Source organism: Chelmon rostratus, chromosome 19, assembly GCF_017976325.1.
Source record: "Chelmon rostratus isolate fCheRos1 chromosome 19, fCheRos1.pri, whole genome shotgun sequence".
Lineage (NCBI taxonomy): Eukaryota > Metazoa > Chordata > Actinopteri > Chaetodontiformes > Chaetodontidae > Chelmon > Chelmon rostratus.
The window spans coordinates 15,368,471-15,384,447 of NC_055676.1; the positions used below are offsets into that span (position 1 = coordinate 15,368,471).

General features: G+C 42.0%; 1 protein-coding gene across 2 annotated transcripts in view; it reads left to right on the top strand.

The window, feature by feature from the left end:
* Positions 1 to 4,322: 4,322 nt before the first annotated feature.
* LOC121622997 (nucleus accumbens-associated protein 2) overlaps positions 4,323 to 15,977 on the top strand; it is a 28,541-nt gene continuing 16,886 nt past the window's right edge. Inside the window, exon 1 of one of the 2 annotated variants that reach the window (XM_041960103.1) lies at positions 4,323 to 4,387. The gene's annotated coding sequence lies outside the window, so the exon portion shown is untranslated. The remainder of the gene's footprint in view (positions 4,388 to 15,977) is intronic. The other variant, XM_041960106.1, reaches the window with a different exon arrangement.

Here is a 15,977-nt window from a genome sequence, read left to right on the forward strand (position 1 = left end):
TAACAATGCGCCGCCTGATTGAAAGTGTTCACTGTGTTGTGTAACACCCACGATGGCATGCCTCGGGCCGTGTCATAAGAGTGTGTGACAGTTCAAATTGAGAACGTCTTTGGGTCAAGTGTTCCATCAGTCGAGAGCCGCTCTGACAGACTTCTCTGTTTGGCTTCCTCCAGCATGCAAACGCCTGCCACAACTAGACCCCAGTGTTTCTGCCAAGCATAACAATGGAAATGGCTGTGTCCCAATCACCTTATATAGCTTCATTTGCAAAGGGCATGAAGTATGCTTGCAGGATCTAATGAGGGCCTGTGGAGGAAAATAACTACATTTACTCAACTCCTGTACTGAAGTTTTTGATGCTTGTACTTCATTTCTTGTCACTTTCTACTATAATACAGAGGGAAATGTACTTTTTACTCCATTTATCTGACAGCTTTATTTACAGCACTAGTGCACTTTCATATGTTACACTAAAACAATCGGTTGACAGAAAAGGAATTGATAAGTATTTTGCTAATCATTTCATGGTTCCAGCCTCTCAATTTGCTGCTTAGTTTGATGATGTTTATCATTTAAGGTTTGGACAAAGTGAGCATTGTGAAGATGTCACTTTGTGCTCTGTTTAACTGTTTAACTTAAGACATTTCACAGTATTTTCAGAATTTTTACAAACCAAAAAACTCAATGGAGAAAATAATCGGCAGATTAATCCAGAATGAATATAATCACCAGTAACAGTAAAATCCTGCTTTTGTGCCTGATTTATACATACTTTTAATACTTTTTGAGTACATTCTCCTGATTATACTTACACACATTTAATAAGTGACATTTTAAATGCACTATATGAATACTTGCATTTTTACAGTTTGGCATTTAGAACTTTAACTTGCATAAAGGATCTGAATAAACCACAAACAACAGGTTGAAGCACTGAAATAAAAGAGGCTTTTTACACTTAACTTGGTATAGCCGTAAGGATGTTAATTCTGCATCAGCTGAGACTTCCATGTTTATCATGCAGGAAACCATGCAAAAGGGGCTGGAAACTACCAGGACTCCATCTTTAGATATGAACTTTCGACACAGTGGCTGGTGGCCTGACGGAGACATGCTTGAGACTGGTATGGCCTCCGGCTGTAAATGGATAATCAGGGGCCAACAATAAGCTTTTGTTCTGAGGATCAACACATCATATGCCTTGTACCCTGAGCAGGACTCAGTTGCACCAGAGGAGAACTAGAGAACATGGACTGTCTTGTGATGTCAGTACAGTGCAATAGGTATAGGCTTGTTGATTAAGTCATGGCGCACTCATTTTCATTTCTTCTTTTTGTTTGAAAAGCTGAAGTTCTGCTTAGTTAGTATGACTTGACTGTTTTTTTTTTCATCCTGTTCATTGATCAGCGCTGACACCTCTTCCGGTTCAGACCTTGAACGCCACATTCATGAGGAACATAGAACACAGGATGATCTATCATGAATGGATGCATAACAGCTTCCATTTTATCAGGTTTACGACTTTTGCTAAACAATGAGCCATAACAAAGCATCTTTAATTTCCCTGTAAACATTAATGAGAATGTAACTGTCCTAATGGCACGGATCTAAGTACAATGAGATCATTATAAACTCACCACTGAGTGCCGCAGACACATGATATTCCCTATAGGAACATCATAGTGGTCCCATACACTTTAAATACCAAGCTGCACAATAAGAGCACTGTAAACTAAATGTCATCAACCCCCTGTAAGCTTATATGGAAAATCACAGGACTAATAAAGTGATTTCTCTTATCAGTGCAGATGAATACACTTAATTTGAAGTTTGAAGGAAACTGGGTGTCACATACAAGCACTTTCACACACAAGTAAGAAATAATATAATAAGAGAGATAATTTAGTGCCATTGTGAAGTGAAGCCTGGTTTGCAGCATGGAAAAGTACAATTTTGAGGTTTGAACTTGCTCGTTCCTCGCTTTTCAGAAAAGATTTTACTTGCAAAACAGATGATAAGTTAAATGATACGATAATTTCATAAATTAAATAATCAATCAAATCACCAGAGCCGCATTTTTCCACTTAAAAAAAACATCCCCTTCTCTCCTGCCCATATTTTGATCCGTGCCTTCATCTCATCCAGAATCGACTCCTGCAGTGGCGTTCTTCATGGCACATCAGCCAAAGGCCCACATTCACTCCAGCACATCCTGAACTCTCCAATTCAAAGTCCTTCTCCTCGCTCACAAAGCCCTTCGTGAGCAGGCCTGGTCCCACCTCACGGGCCTGCTCCACCACCAGGCTCCTTCCTGAGAACCAAGGCCTGGACCTGGGGTGCTGCTCCATAGCTGCCCCCTCCCTCTGGAAGTCTCTCCCCACCAAAGCCACCAAACAAAACTTACCTTCTCAGAACTGCTACTAATGTTGTGTGTTATAAAGTATAGTAATGTGTTGTTGTTTTTTTGACCTCATGTAAAGTGTCTTTGAATACCCTGAGAGGCGCCCTGTAAATAAAATGTATTTTTATTATTTATTATTCCAATAGTGATTCCCAGGCTGGGGGTCGTGACCCCTCCAGGGGGTCACAGGATAAACTTGGGGGTCAAAAGGTGATTGAGGACACATTTCAACATAAAACTAGGATGTTTCTCTTATCTTTGCTTTTTAATTCTTACAGTGGTCGTTCTACCTCTGCAGGCCTCTAAACCCAACTCAAAATAACTGTTAACACGTAAAATTTGATGAGAGGTCGCGATTCGGCTTAACCTTGTTTTGAAGAGTTACAAGAAAAACCACTGACTCATAGCATTAAAATACAAGAGAATACAAGTTTATTTCTATGCTTGTTTGCATATTAAAAAAACAAATCAAGAGAACAGCAAAACAATTGGGACAAAGGGGACAATTCTCCACAAATAGGTTAATTACCTCTCAACTTATTAAATATTTTCCATCACAAATTAATTTAGATATATTCTCATATATGTATGCTTATGTAGTGTGGGCAGCGGTGGAGAAGGTGCTCAGATCTTTACTTAAGTAAAAATAGCAATGCCACAGTGTGGAAATACTCTGTTACAAGTGAAGTTCCTGCCTTCCATATATTACTTACATAGGAGTACAAAGCATCAGAATATACATAAAGCACACACACACATACACACACATTTGTAATATATACATAGGATTACTACTGGTCATATTTTGTATTCATAATCAGAATCTGCAAAGAAACTTGTATCTAAAAACGACAAATGTAGTGGAGTGCAAGTACAATACTTGACCTATTAAATGTACTGGAGCGGAAGTATAAAGAAGCAAAGTACAAGTACTTCAAAATTGTACTTATGGACAGTAAATGTACTTAGTTACTTTCCACCGTTGACTGCAGGTGATATCCTGCCATGAATATGTGAGAAAAGTCATGACCAACCTCTTAGATACAAGTGTGGTAAAAAACATTTAAATGCTCATGCAGGGTTAATATAAGTACTTAAAATACATAAAACCTACGTGATGTTACATAGGCTGGAGGATGTCAGGGGAGGAATGTGGCTCTGTGGAACGCAGTGTACCTTGTAGCAGTGATTTAGCGAGCTGTGCCTCTGTCGTACTGTGCCTGCAGTAAAGAAAAGTTGACTTGAGGTCACACCGCCAGCAGTTGGCGCTTATAATTTAGCAGAACAACACACATGCGCATCGTGTAGGCTAGCGCGAGCTGTCATCACATAAAGGACACGTGAGGTAACCACACATGTACGTCTTATTTAGGAGCACGGCGATGGCCAGCGGTCGCGCTCGTGGCCCCAGTTGTGCTTCCACATGTTCTCCTTTCTCCCCCACGCACACACAAACTCCCCGGAGTCGGCGCCGGCGGCGACCGAAACCCGCCCGGCGGGTTTGTTCTACCTACAATAGTCTGCACCTTTAAGCCCGCAGAGTGCACCGAGTTCATGTGTCCATAAAGGCGGCACGATATGACCGAGCGGCGTACACTGCAGCGGGACAGTGCACCTACAGTTAACCTGGCAGGAGCGATCAAAATGTCTGCGTCTTTAAAAAGAAACTCTCCGCCGAGCGGTGCATGATGTCAGGCTGCTCGCAGTCCGTCTGCTGTTCATGTGAGCGGCGTTCACTTCCTGCAAAGGGACAGAAGCGGGCAGAGAGAGAAAGAGAGAGTGGGATAGAGAGAGATGGGGGACGAGCGGCCAAGATAGGACGAGAGTGATAGAGTGAGCCAGCGGACGAGGGGGAAAGCGGGGCCTGCTTCTTCTTCTTCTGCTTTTTTTTTAAACACCCCGCAAACTTTAGAGGTTATCCGAAGAGGAAGCCTGCCACATCTGCGCCAGCTGACAGCCGCAGTTTATGGAATAGCGACATATCGGGTAAATATACCCTCCCTCTGTCTTAGCTTGATGTTTACAGTGCTTGATTTGTGTGACGCATAGGTTTTTTTTTTCTTCTTCTTCTTCTTCTTTTTTTTTTTTTTTTTTACCATGCATTATTCTCCTGCTTCTTCTTCATAGGCAGCCGCATACCCCGACAATGTGCTGGCATTACAGCACGAGAGTTCATTTTTGATCCAACCAGCAGCTAAACTAACTTAGTCTCTTCAACTTTCGTGGAGTACTAGCACGAAATGTTTTTTTTTTTTTTTTTTGTCGGAGGATGGTAGGTGATTCCCGCAGAAAGTGGTGCACACTGTAGCACGCGCCACTGGAAGAATTTAATCACGTTATCACCCCCGAACTGGAGTCTAATTATAACGTTAGCCGGCGCTTTTAAACGCATCACCACGGGAAATTGTGTTGTTGTTAGTTTGTGTGCCGTGCGAGAGGAGAAAGTGGTATGATTTGATCGGTCTTGCGTCACGATGAAGTATGAAGAGAAAAAAAAAATCTCCACCCATAATGCATCCATTGTGGTGCTATATGGTGCATGTGTGCTGCGAGGCATAATTTTACACCAATCAGCTGAAATTGCTGGCACATTGTTACACAAGCGAGTGCAACACGAGCTCAAATCAGTTCAAGATACTTGCTTCTTTGAATTATGCCTGCAAAATCGTGCCTTATAAGAGACACTAAGCTGCGTTTATAATAATTTATAACAACTTATGCTATAAAATGTGTATGTTAGAGTGGATCAAGCTATTTAAATTCATTATTTATTTATTTTTTTAAAGTTTCATGTCCACACTTTGCTTATTGGAGTGTCAGTTGTGGCTGTGTTTACCTTACCTGAACCCTGCCATCTGACTATACATACAAACCCCTCCTCCTCCTCCACCTCCTCCTCCTCCTGTGTGTACATGGGTGCAGTGTGTGGCTCACCGGCATGTAGCAATTTTCTTCATTTCCTGTCACTTTCCTTCCCTCTTGCGTGCTCTCGCTCTCATCCTTCGCCGTCAAGTCGAGGCGTGTGTATTTTCTCGAGATGACAAAAATAGCCCAAATATTTGCGTGTAGTTTGGGGGTCATTGTCTTATCTTTGCCATGTGCTGAACAACCCAGGGGTTGGAAGTTACGAGCTGTATCTAGCAGGTGTCGCACAGGTCAGAGGTTAAAGCACAGCTTAGAGTCAGAGGAATCACGTAAGCAGCGTGGTGTGTTTAAAAGCATGTCTCTCTTAATTTTACAGCTTCGAATCCCACTTCAGGGTGTTTGAGCATTTTAGTGCCCATCTGTTTCTGCTTCTCCCATGTAAAAAAAAAATATATATATATATATCATGGGACGGATAACTAGATATATTGTACTTCCCTTTTGAATAACTAAATCAGTATGTATCCACAGGTGTACCTGCCAGCCCCGAGGCAACACAAAGACAGCTTTTATCAAGGTAGTTTATGATATCCCCCAGCCACCCCCCTCTAATACGTGGAAATCAGTTCGGGGTAATGTGGGCTTGTGCTGCCAAGTTTCTATCTTCAGAGTTTAACACAACATACATGGAAAATGTAGGACTTTTTTTTCTCTTTCTCTCTAAACGGAGCCCTTCCAACACCACTCGTCTTTGCCTTGGACGTCTGCCAAAGGGTTGTGATGGCTCTCAACAGCTGTATTTGTCTGTGTGTGCGTGTTTGCGTGTGTCGATGAGTGCGTTAGCCCGTGCGTTTGTGTGTGCGTGCGTGCGTGCTCTCGCTGTGTCCCGGGATGCCCTTCCTCCATAGGCCTCACACTATACAGCATTCCACAAGGGGGCCCGAGGCTATGTGCAAGTGGGGAGTGTCAAGGAGAGAGAACGACAACACAGTTTCAAATGCAGCTGATGTGGCTACAGACAGAAAGAGAGAGAAAATACAAAGACAGAGAGGTTCTTGCCTCATTGAGGGTCTTGCCTCATCTCTTGTTAGACCTATAAATGAACTAGAGTTGATGTTGCCTCAACAGATATGCTGTAAAAAAAAAAAAAAAAAAAGTATCTTCTGGTTGCAACCTCTATAAAATTCCCCCAGTGCTTTGTAAGACATACAAGGTAGAAGAGTGTAGAGAGCTGATATTAAAAACCGTAACTAGAGATTTGTTCTGTTGCTTTATTAAAAAAAACATCAACATTTATTCATCCAAACTGCATTTAAAACCCTGAGACTTGTTTTTTGTCCCTGCTTCATTTGCTTTTCGTGTGTGCTTGTGCCCTCAGGCTTTGTTACACTTTTCTTTGTACTGTATATGCGTGTATACTCAAGTGGGGAGTGTGTTTACGTGTGTGTGATTTTCCCTTCCTGAGACAGTAATGAGTCATTGCTGATGGTATTCAATACAGGGCACCAGTCATACATCATGTTCTCATACATTAGTCTGGTATTTTCTTCCTAGCATAGAGCCTGTTCTAGTTAAACCCCGATGGATAAAAAAAAGAAATGCGGCTGCTGCTGCTGGTGTGTTCAGGCTTGTTCGTTGCTTTTAGCGGAGCTCGAATTCAAATAGTTAACTGGAAGAATGTTAAGCCAGAGAGATCCAGCACGGATCAAGAAATCACACAATTTCACAGCTGTTGGAGATGTAAACGATATATTTCATTTGAAGCTAATTCTGATTTTATCTGCATTTTGTGGACAAATCGGCTGGTCTGTGTTACGGCACACAGTAGCTTCCAATTGACTGTGTAGGTGTTAAGGTGGTTTGGTGGTGGCAACACTTAAAATCTCCTTGCAAATTATACTTAACTATTTCCAGGTCTGCATGGCATTGGTTCTGTTTAACCAACAAGCAAATGTTTTGTCATGTAGTTTTTCCTCATGCGGCATTTATCGCAGAACACTTAAATTATTTAAGGAAACTCAGATAGCTTTGCTCTCTTGTTAGGCCGCTCAGTGTCAGAGGAGTTCAGTATAAATGCCCGGTGAGTCCGTAAAGCATCCAAAAGGATTGAAAGATACAAACGTGGCTCGGTCACCCGTGGAGGAAGACTTTCCGCTCAACTCCACGTGTGGGTTTAAAGGTGTAAATTCTCAACTCCTGAAATACAAATGAATAACAAACGACGCCAGAGGCCCCGGTGACCTCCCCTTGTCCCCATATTTTCTTATTAAAGCCAAAATTGAATCTGGATTCACATCAAATCAGATTGACCACTACAAGGGTGAATTTGGCAGCCCTGCTGAATGATAGATTTACTTAGATAAACTGAATTACGTCCAAATAACCAGTGTTACGTTGGTCTGTCTGCCCACTAACACACAGGAGCTACCCACCTGAATCAATGGTTAAGAATATTTGGTCAGGAAGAGGGAAAAGAACCAAAAAAAGAGATCAGCTGTTTTGTTGTTAAGTTGTCTTTTGATGATGTAGGCGTATGTGGAAGTTTCCACCAGATTTACATTTCTCATGCTGTTTTACCTGGTAGAACTCTATTTTTTTTTGGTGATTGCCACAACCACGAAAGAGAGTTGGGCAGTTCCTCAAATTCACTCCTCCTTTAATTAGTAATATTGTATTTTTTTATTTTATTATGTAATTTTCGGGGGGAATTTGCAACTACATTTTTTCTGTTCCTCCTACCTTCAGCCTCATGGGAGGAAAACACAGATTTGAGGATAAGATAAAACATACAGGAATATGTGTGGCTTTAAAATGAAATATCTTATTCCCCCAGTGGTTTGCAGTCCACACAGAGATCATAGTGTAGCTACAGATCTAAGTTTCTGATACCATAAAAGTATAAATCGCCCAGCTTTTTATTTATTGTCATTTATTGTACATGAACACACACATAAGGACACGCTGAAATGCAGAAAAGTGGGGAAATAACGAGGGAGCAAATGCGAGAAGGATAGGATCAGCAATAGCCATTAGGAATCTTGAAATGTAACTGATTTGGGCTGCTTTGGCTCGCTACGTGCTTTTCAGGAAGCCTTCCAAGAATTTAGACAATGAACAGTAAACATGGCATGTTCCTCAGAACAATTCCACATTAGATCTCAATGATCACGTGGCTCTTTTTTGTTTTCTCTCAGAATCGACAGCCCCCACACCACAGTACGGTGCAGATAACTGTAGCAGCTACATTTCATGTTCCCTGTGTATGTACTGTACTTACACTTGACAAGGAGCTCTCACAAACTGGCAAATGTGCAGAATCTCTCTCTCCCTCTCCTTCTCTCTCTCTATCTCACTCTGTCTCAGAGAGATTTCTGGTAAGTGACATGTTTGGCCGTTGGCATAATGCCTAGCAAGATCACATGGCATGAATGTCGTGCCTGTGTTTGTGTGAGTGTGTGTGTGTGTGTGTGTGTGTGAGAGAGAGAGATTGTGTATGTCTGTGCATTTGCGCTTGAGTAGAAAAAAGAAAAGAAAGGGAGCCTGTGCACATTTGATTGTTCCAAGTATTTTCAGCATGAATAGGAGCACATAGCCGTAGCAGAGAATTACAGAGTGCTGAGAAGTATGACAAGGATGTGTTTCTGATACAGTCATGAGATCGAATTCTCAAACTGGATGGAAAATTAGATTTTGCACCATAATACTTCATAGTCAAAGCTATTTTGCTTCATTTGATGGTATTTGTGGCATAAGCACATTAAAAATTCATGAAGGTTATTTCGCCTTATAGAGAGCTTATTTCGCTTGATAGTGTAATGTGCATTAGGAGCAATTTTGAAAAGCTTAAAAGATTTCCAAGTTGTTCATACTCGTGTAATCACCCTTAGTATTACCTGCCACTTGATTTGCAGTTCAGGGAGCCTTAGCTGAACTCCTTTAATTTATAGTGTGTCAGGGCTCACGACAATAAGGTCACCGCCACTCACTTAAATATCTCCAGAGAAAAATGTGTGGGCTCAAATCAACTTTTTAACCACCCCTATCTTTCCGAAGGCTCCACTGTAACTGAAGACAACAGCCTGAGTAGGTTTAGAACAATTTTCTCAGATCCTTTGAGTTTCAGTGAGGGGACATTAGATTTACTGTGAAAGTCAAACCTATAATTCGGGGGATGACGCATGCAGACATGCACAAACACACACACACACACACACACACGTTCACAAACACATAAATAAACCCCACCGAATCATGCAGATACACTCACGCTCTCTCACAAGAGAGAGCGAGCACTGTGGATGGCATTTATCCTTGCAGCCCACCTCAATTTTCCATGCTCTTTTGCTGTGTGATGTACATAATTAAATTGCTGCAAACGTAAAGCCTCTCACAAGACTCCTGCCAGTAAACAAAGCTTGCTAATTAGTGCATAAGGTAATAAGTGAGGGAAGCAAACAGGCTGACCCCCTTTCTGCGGGGATGACCTGTCCTGTATGTGCTCCTCATGTCCTCGCAGCTTGGCAGAATGCTGGTAGGGGCCAGTGGAAAAAGACAGGAATCTGAGGCGGGTAGTTTTCACTACACAGCCCCCCAACCCCCTTCACCGCCACCCTTCCCATTTTCACAGCTAACATACGTTAGCAATTACTGCTAAATCACAGCATTGCCTACCTGATGCTTTCATTACAGTTGTGATCCCGGCAGAAGGTGAAAGCCACGCTCGCTTGAAATTTAGTCCTGACATTTATTGGTTTGTAATGCACCGAAGTGCAAAAAAGTGATTTGTTTTATGGTTTTCTGATGGCTACAATTAACTTTATTATGCCCTAATGTACTGTGTTTTTTGTACAGCTATTTCTAAAGATTCAAAATAATATGCATTCTTTTTTTTCTTTTTTTTGCCAAGATTTAGATGAGAAGCCCCCATATCTGTGTGTTCAGTATGTAGCTACGGCTAGCAGATGCTAGCGCTAATAGCATGAAGACACGAAAGAGGTAAAATAGCTAGCCAAGCAAAGATTAAAGCACCACTAATTATCAATCAGCATCAATCTTCTCATCTGACTTTTGTTAAAAGTGTATTTCAAAAAATGTAAAACTATTGGCGTAACATAAAAGTCATATTTTCGTTGATAAAAGCCTTTATGGCTTAATGCTAGGTAGCATCGGTGACTCAGTGGTTAGCATTGTCACCTCACAGCAAGAGGATCCCTGGTTTGATTTCTGGGATAGACAGAGATATAGAGCTAGAGCTGTGCAGCTCCAGGTGCTCCGCCATAAAAAAACATGAATGTTAGGTTAATTATCCTGTCAGTGCTCCCAGAACTTGAGTTGGTCCCCCGGGCGCTGCTCAGTGGCTGCCCACCGCTCCAATCCTTAGGATGGGTTAATGCAGAGAATAAATTTCCTTATTGGGATTTATAAACGAAAAACCTCTTGCTATAAAAAAAATCTTGATCTATGTTTTTTCTTAATGTTATCTCCTCGCGGAAGACTATTATGACCATGATACCTTTGCACAGGATAATGCAACTGCAAGCACATAAAGTCACGTGTGGATTACAACTGATCAGTCCCTGCAAACACTATAGAAATCCGTGTCATAAACACTCGTCTTATGCCTGTGTTTGTGCTCATTTTATGGAACTGCTGCATGTTTTAGCTGCTGTGTGCTGCCTGTTTCATGTTCACTCAGTTCTGACTTGAGACGGACATAAACAAGCTCTGCTCGCATAGGTGAGCTCGGGTCCTTGTCAGTGTTTTACCAGTGCGATGAGGTTAACCAAGGTGACATGTCATTTGAGCACATGTATGCTAGCTTAGTCTGGTGCTGACTGAAAGATTCTTAGGTCACAGCGTGTGCGTGTGTGTGTGTGTGTGTGTGTGTGGGTTGGTTGAGGGGGGGTTAGGCACTCAAAATAAATGTGTATGTACTGCTGTGCACTTGAACAAACCGTCTTTTATGTCACATTATAACACTAGACAACATTATCATTTTTATCATGGGAAATCTTTGCTGCATGTCATGAGACACTCTTTTGATTCACCTACCCTGATCATGGTATCAAACAGCCTTTCGTTCCCCCGCTGCTCTTTTTTTTCCAGTCCAAGAGAATGAATTAAAGCATTCTGTCTGCCGTAATTGAAAAATGTACAGTGGATGTGGGCACTGCTCTCTCTCTGTATGTCTTTGTGTGGGTGTGTGGGTGTGTGTTTGTGTATGCCTGTCTGTAGACAGTGGGGCACTGATGCTGAAAGATGTGTCCTCATTTTTGCATTGCACTTGGCTCCTCTGGCGGTCATGTTGGGCTGCTCTGATGTCACGCATGTGTCATTGCCGAACATTCAGCTCAGAAACGGCAGCGCGGGGTGATCAAAATGGCATGTTTATTCTCTCCATATCTTCGCCCTCTCGCTACTTCTGTGTCACCCTCCTCCTGCCACTCATTCTTTTACGGCGCTATATGCACTGGAAAGTCTTTTTCGTCATTTTGCCCTCCACGTCCACCCCCACTATAATCTCACCAGGGGAAAAAAGTGCTGGTTTCACTGGGAAGGAATTAAACACCAGTTTCACACTTAAAGGTGCGTCAATTCTATTAGACCCAGCTGAACTTCATTTTATGTATTTTTTAAATTCCTCTCTCTGAGCACACCTCTATTTGATTGACAATGTTGCTGCAGCAGGTAACCTCAATTTTCTATTGTACTTGGATGAATAACCACTGGCATAACCTGTCACATTCTTCCAACACGTGAATACCTATAGACCTATTCAGTGAAGTTGCATTGCAACATGTGATGTGCTTCTGACAGGTAAAAATCCAGACGCCCTAACGTTGAACTGCTAAAGGAAATAAACTTGGACCCATTTAAACACGTTCAGATTTGAAGCCCTGAAACGATCCAGTTGAATAAGGACATGACAGAAGGTAATGAAACGGTGTTTAAACAGTCTGCACTGTTGTTTTTCCCAGGAGAGTTTTTTCAGTCTGTGCCTCACCAACTACAAGAATGTGAATGTGGTACCAGCCTTTCTAACAATGTGAGTTATATTTTCCTATATTTTGCTGGATAGGAATCGAGCCCTTTTGATTCTTTCAAAGGAAGCACCCCCAAAATGTCTTATGTTACAGTGCAGGTATTTTCAGATGACTTGCATGTTAGTATTGTCAAGGGTTTTGGATTGATGAGGCTCTGAAATTGATAAACAACAAATTTTGTTTGTTCGTGGTATCGCCTTGAAATTCCCCCAGCAAGAATTAAGCTGTTTGTGGTTGGAGTTGGCGGTAACCACCCACCAGTCAGTAGAACCGATGACGCTCTGTGCAAGAGTCTGAAACAGCGTACCCGGCTGGCTTTGACATCTTGATAACATTTGACCTGGATGACTAAAAATCCTAATAGACAAAGATCACAAAGCTGATATGAAGACCAGCATACCCACCGACCACATATAGAGACAACAGACTGCAACACACAAGTGAAAGAGATGAGTGGAAGAAGAATGTTAGGTGTGGTCAACACCTAAAAATGTTAAATGTGCTGGTATCAGCCTTAAAGGTACCCTGTTGAGTTTTTGGCCGCTAATAGCGATATGAAGCATTGTTTCTATGAGTGGGTCCCCGTTTGTTTGTTTTTTTCATTCACGCCCACATGTACGCAGGTGGTTGTTGTCGTACGCAATCCACACTCCTGCTGACAGACCCGCTATTCCACTGAGCGACAGCTGATGGCACTGTTGCGCAAAGAAACATCACAATGGACCGACCAAGGCAGTGAAGAAGAAAGACTGCAAGTTAGCATACAAGGATGCAAACAACTCAGGATTTTATATAACATAAGGACTGTATTTGGCTTCATATGGCCTCACATTGTGTTACAGTTATATAACTTTGGGCTGGGAAAATAAGACATTTATAGTTATTGAGAAATCGAGATGAAAACCATTGATAAACAGTATTAAAACACAATACTCACTCCTTTCATGTGGTGTGTACAAATAAAATCTGCACATTTTCTCACCCACTCCATTCACTTGGGATCTGCTATTTGTGGTATATGCATGCGCAGGATTTCCACCGATATGCTTCCATTTCATGCTGATTCATCCTTTTTTCCTCCATGTTTTAGTGCCTCATGCACCATGAAAATCAAATCTTGTTTGGAACAAATGCATAGGGAGTGCCACCACTGATATACACTCGCAAACATACAGACGTCCTGTGAAATCTAACCTAATTTTAACGCTTGTGTGACAGTCAGTGACACTCAGAAGATCTGTCCCCAGATGAAGGTCATGTTAAGGAGGATATCAGTGAGATGTTAGGGCCCTGTGCTTTTGCAAGCAACTGCATAAAATCCACTGTGTTTTTGCGTACTTGAGTATCAGATGTCTTGTGGCCAGGAGCGCTAGCACAGCAGTGACACACCTGCTTTGTAATTGTACTTGCGAGAATAAATTATCATGGTGCTCAAAAGGCAGGCATCAACTAGAACCAATTAGCTCCTCAAACCAGTACACTCCCTAGTATAGCACAATCACAGCTCGAAAATGAGGAAGCACAGTCGAGATGCCACATAAGCCTCTCCTGAGTGTAAACCCACATCTTTGTCAAAGCAGAGTCACAAGGCACGAGTGCAACACCCGTACTGTCACGCCAAGGGCAAATGATGTTCGTCTCAAGTAAAATACACTTTTCTGGAGATTTGTTCACATACATCTTACTTTGTAGCATGAAAAGTTTTATATATTTCTCTCTTGCTTGATTTTTAAAGCTACATTTATACTGTTGCCACTTTTTAGGTACACATAGCTTAAACTAATAGCCCACCCGGTTTTTTCTGGACAGTCATTTTCTTACATTGCCTAACAGCGCAATTAAACTACAGATAAAGATGCCATGCCCACCAACATTGACACCAATTTCAGCCTGCCCTCCATTTCTTTTCAAGTTGTGTCATGGCGATCCTTGAATACGGAACAAAAGTGGGAAACAAATCTGCCCGAGCCCATCAAAACTGATACTTCGTTGGCAGAAGATTAGTGTGAGCCTGCATGAAATTAGGGCCCTTGGGCTCAAGGAAAATGTACAGTTCTGTGTTGCATTTTGGACACCCACCAGTCACATGGCAGCTGTGAGCCGATGCCAATGTAGAGGATTTATGAGTGAGAAACTGTCCCACAAAAGAAGAAAAAAAAGAGGTATCACATGGCAGTCATTGTGCAGTATATTTTATCTTTGTGTACACACGCAAACGCGTCTGCTTAACACACAAACATTCATTCTACTGATGCCTCCTGAATTATTTCTGGTTTTTGGCGGACTCTCTCTTCTCTCATTTTCTTCCTGTGCCACTCGCGTACTTTCCCTTTTAAGTTGGAAATAGGGGGAATTTTCGATCTTGTGTCAGTTTGTTCAAAATATCTCAATCTTGCGTGAGTGCAGGGACTGAGACAGCGTCACACATATGTGTTGCTATAAACTGGAACAACCTGCGGGCCCCTGTTGTTCTGCAATATGAGCTTAATATTACCAAAAAAAAATCCAACCGTCTTGGTCCCTTAAATTTCTCCCTTGTCGTTCTAATGACTGAATTCTGTTTCTTGTTGCTCTGCCGTATAGCAGGATTTTCTTTCCCTGAAAATGGCAGTCTGGGAAGCCTCTTTGGTGGAGCTGACATTTTGGAGTCAGTAATGTGGAGGTGGAATCTCTTTTGATTAGAACAAAGTGTCAGTTTGTTGATATCACTTGGCTTCGTCTGTTGCCTCGCTATGAAAAGCAGACACCGAATGAAATGAGATGAAATTACACCACACACCAAGTTATTGCCCATTCTGATCAAGTTTTGAATGGGAATATGATTGGAACGGCCAATCAGGTCTGTTTAGCCTATTACTATTTTGATTTCTTTTTCTCTTTTTTTCCCAGCCTCTTTTTATTTTTGTCATCTTGGCTCCCACAGTTTTCTCTCCTCATCCAGAAGTCTTTTTGACTTTGCTTTTTTTTTCTATCACTCCCTCTAATTTCCCTATTCCTCTCTAACTCTTTTCACTCTGTGACTGTGCTCTGTCAACTTCTCTCTTGTTGTTTTCTATTTGCATCTTTCGCACACACTCCCTCTCTCCGTCCTCTCTCCTTTTGTTCGTCTATCTCCTTTATCCCGCTGCTTCTTTTCGCCTCTCTCAATTGAATCTCCCTACCCTGTCTCTAGCTCTTCAGCTCTCCACTGTACGCCCAAAAGTCATCATGTATGTTCAAGGGTACGTGGGTTGATGTGTTTGTTGTGTATGGGTGTATATGCAGCCATCCCGATGTCCTAGTCACCAGAGTTTGGTGTGATGTAGTAGCCGCTGCTAGTGTTTGTTTGTTTACCTCCCACAGCCACTTGGAGTTCATTAGCAATGCCTTTGCCTCAGGAGGATCACTCTCTCTCTCTCTCTGTCACACACACACACACACACACACACACACACGTACACGCACGTACACCTTCTTCCCCTGTCCCTCATGCACATAATCACCATGACAAGCTAAACTGACAGGTAGCTTTTTGTTACAGGAGTAACAATGTGTATACATGTGTGCATGTTAGTATTTAGGCTATCCTTTGTCCCTGCACTAGAAAATGGATGGGTGCATGTCATTGTTCATTTTGCACAAGTGGCAATTGAGCCTGTGATTTTCTGATTTTAGGGGAAATAAAAGGT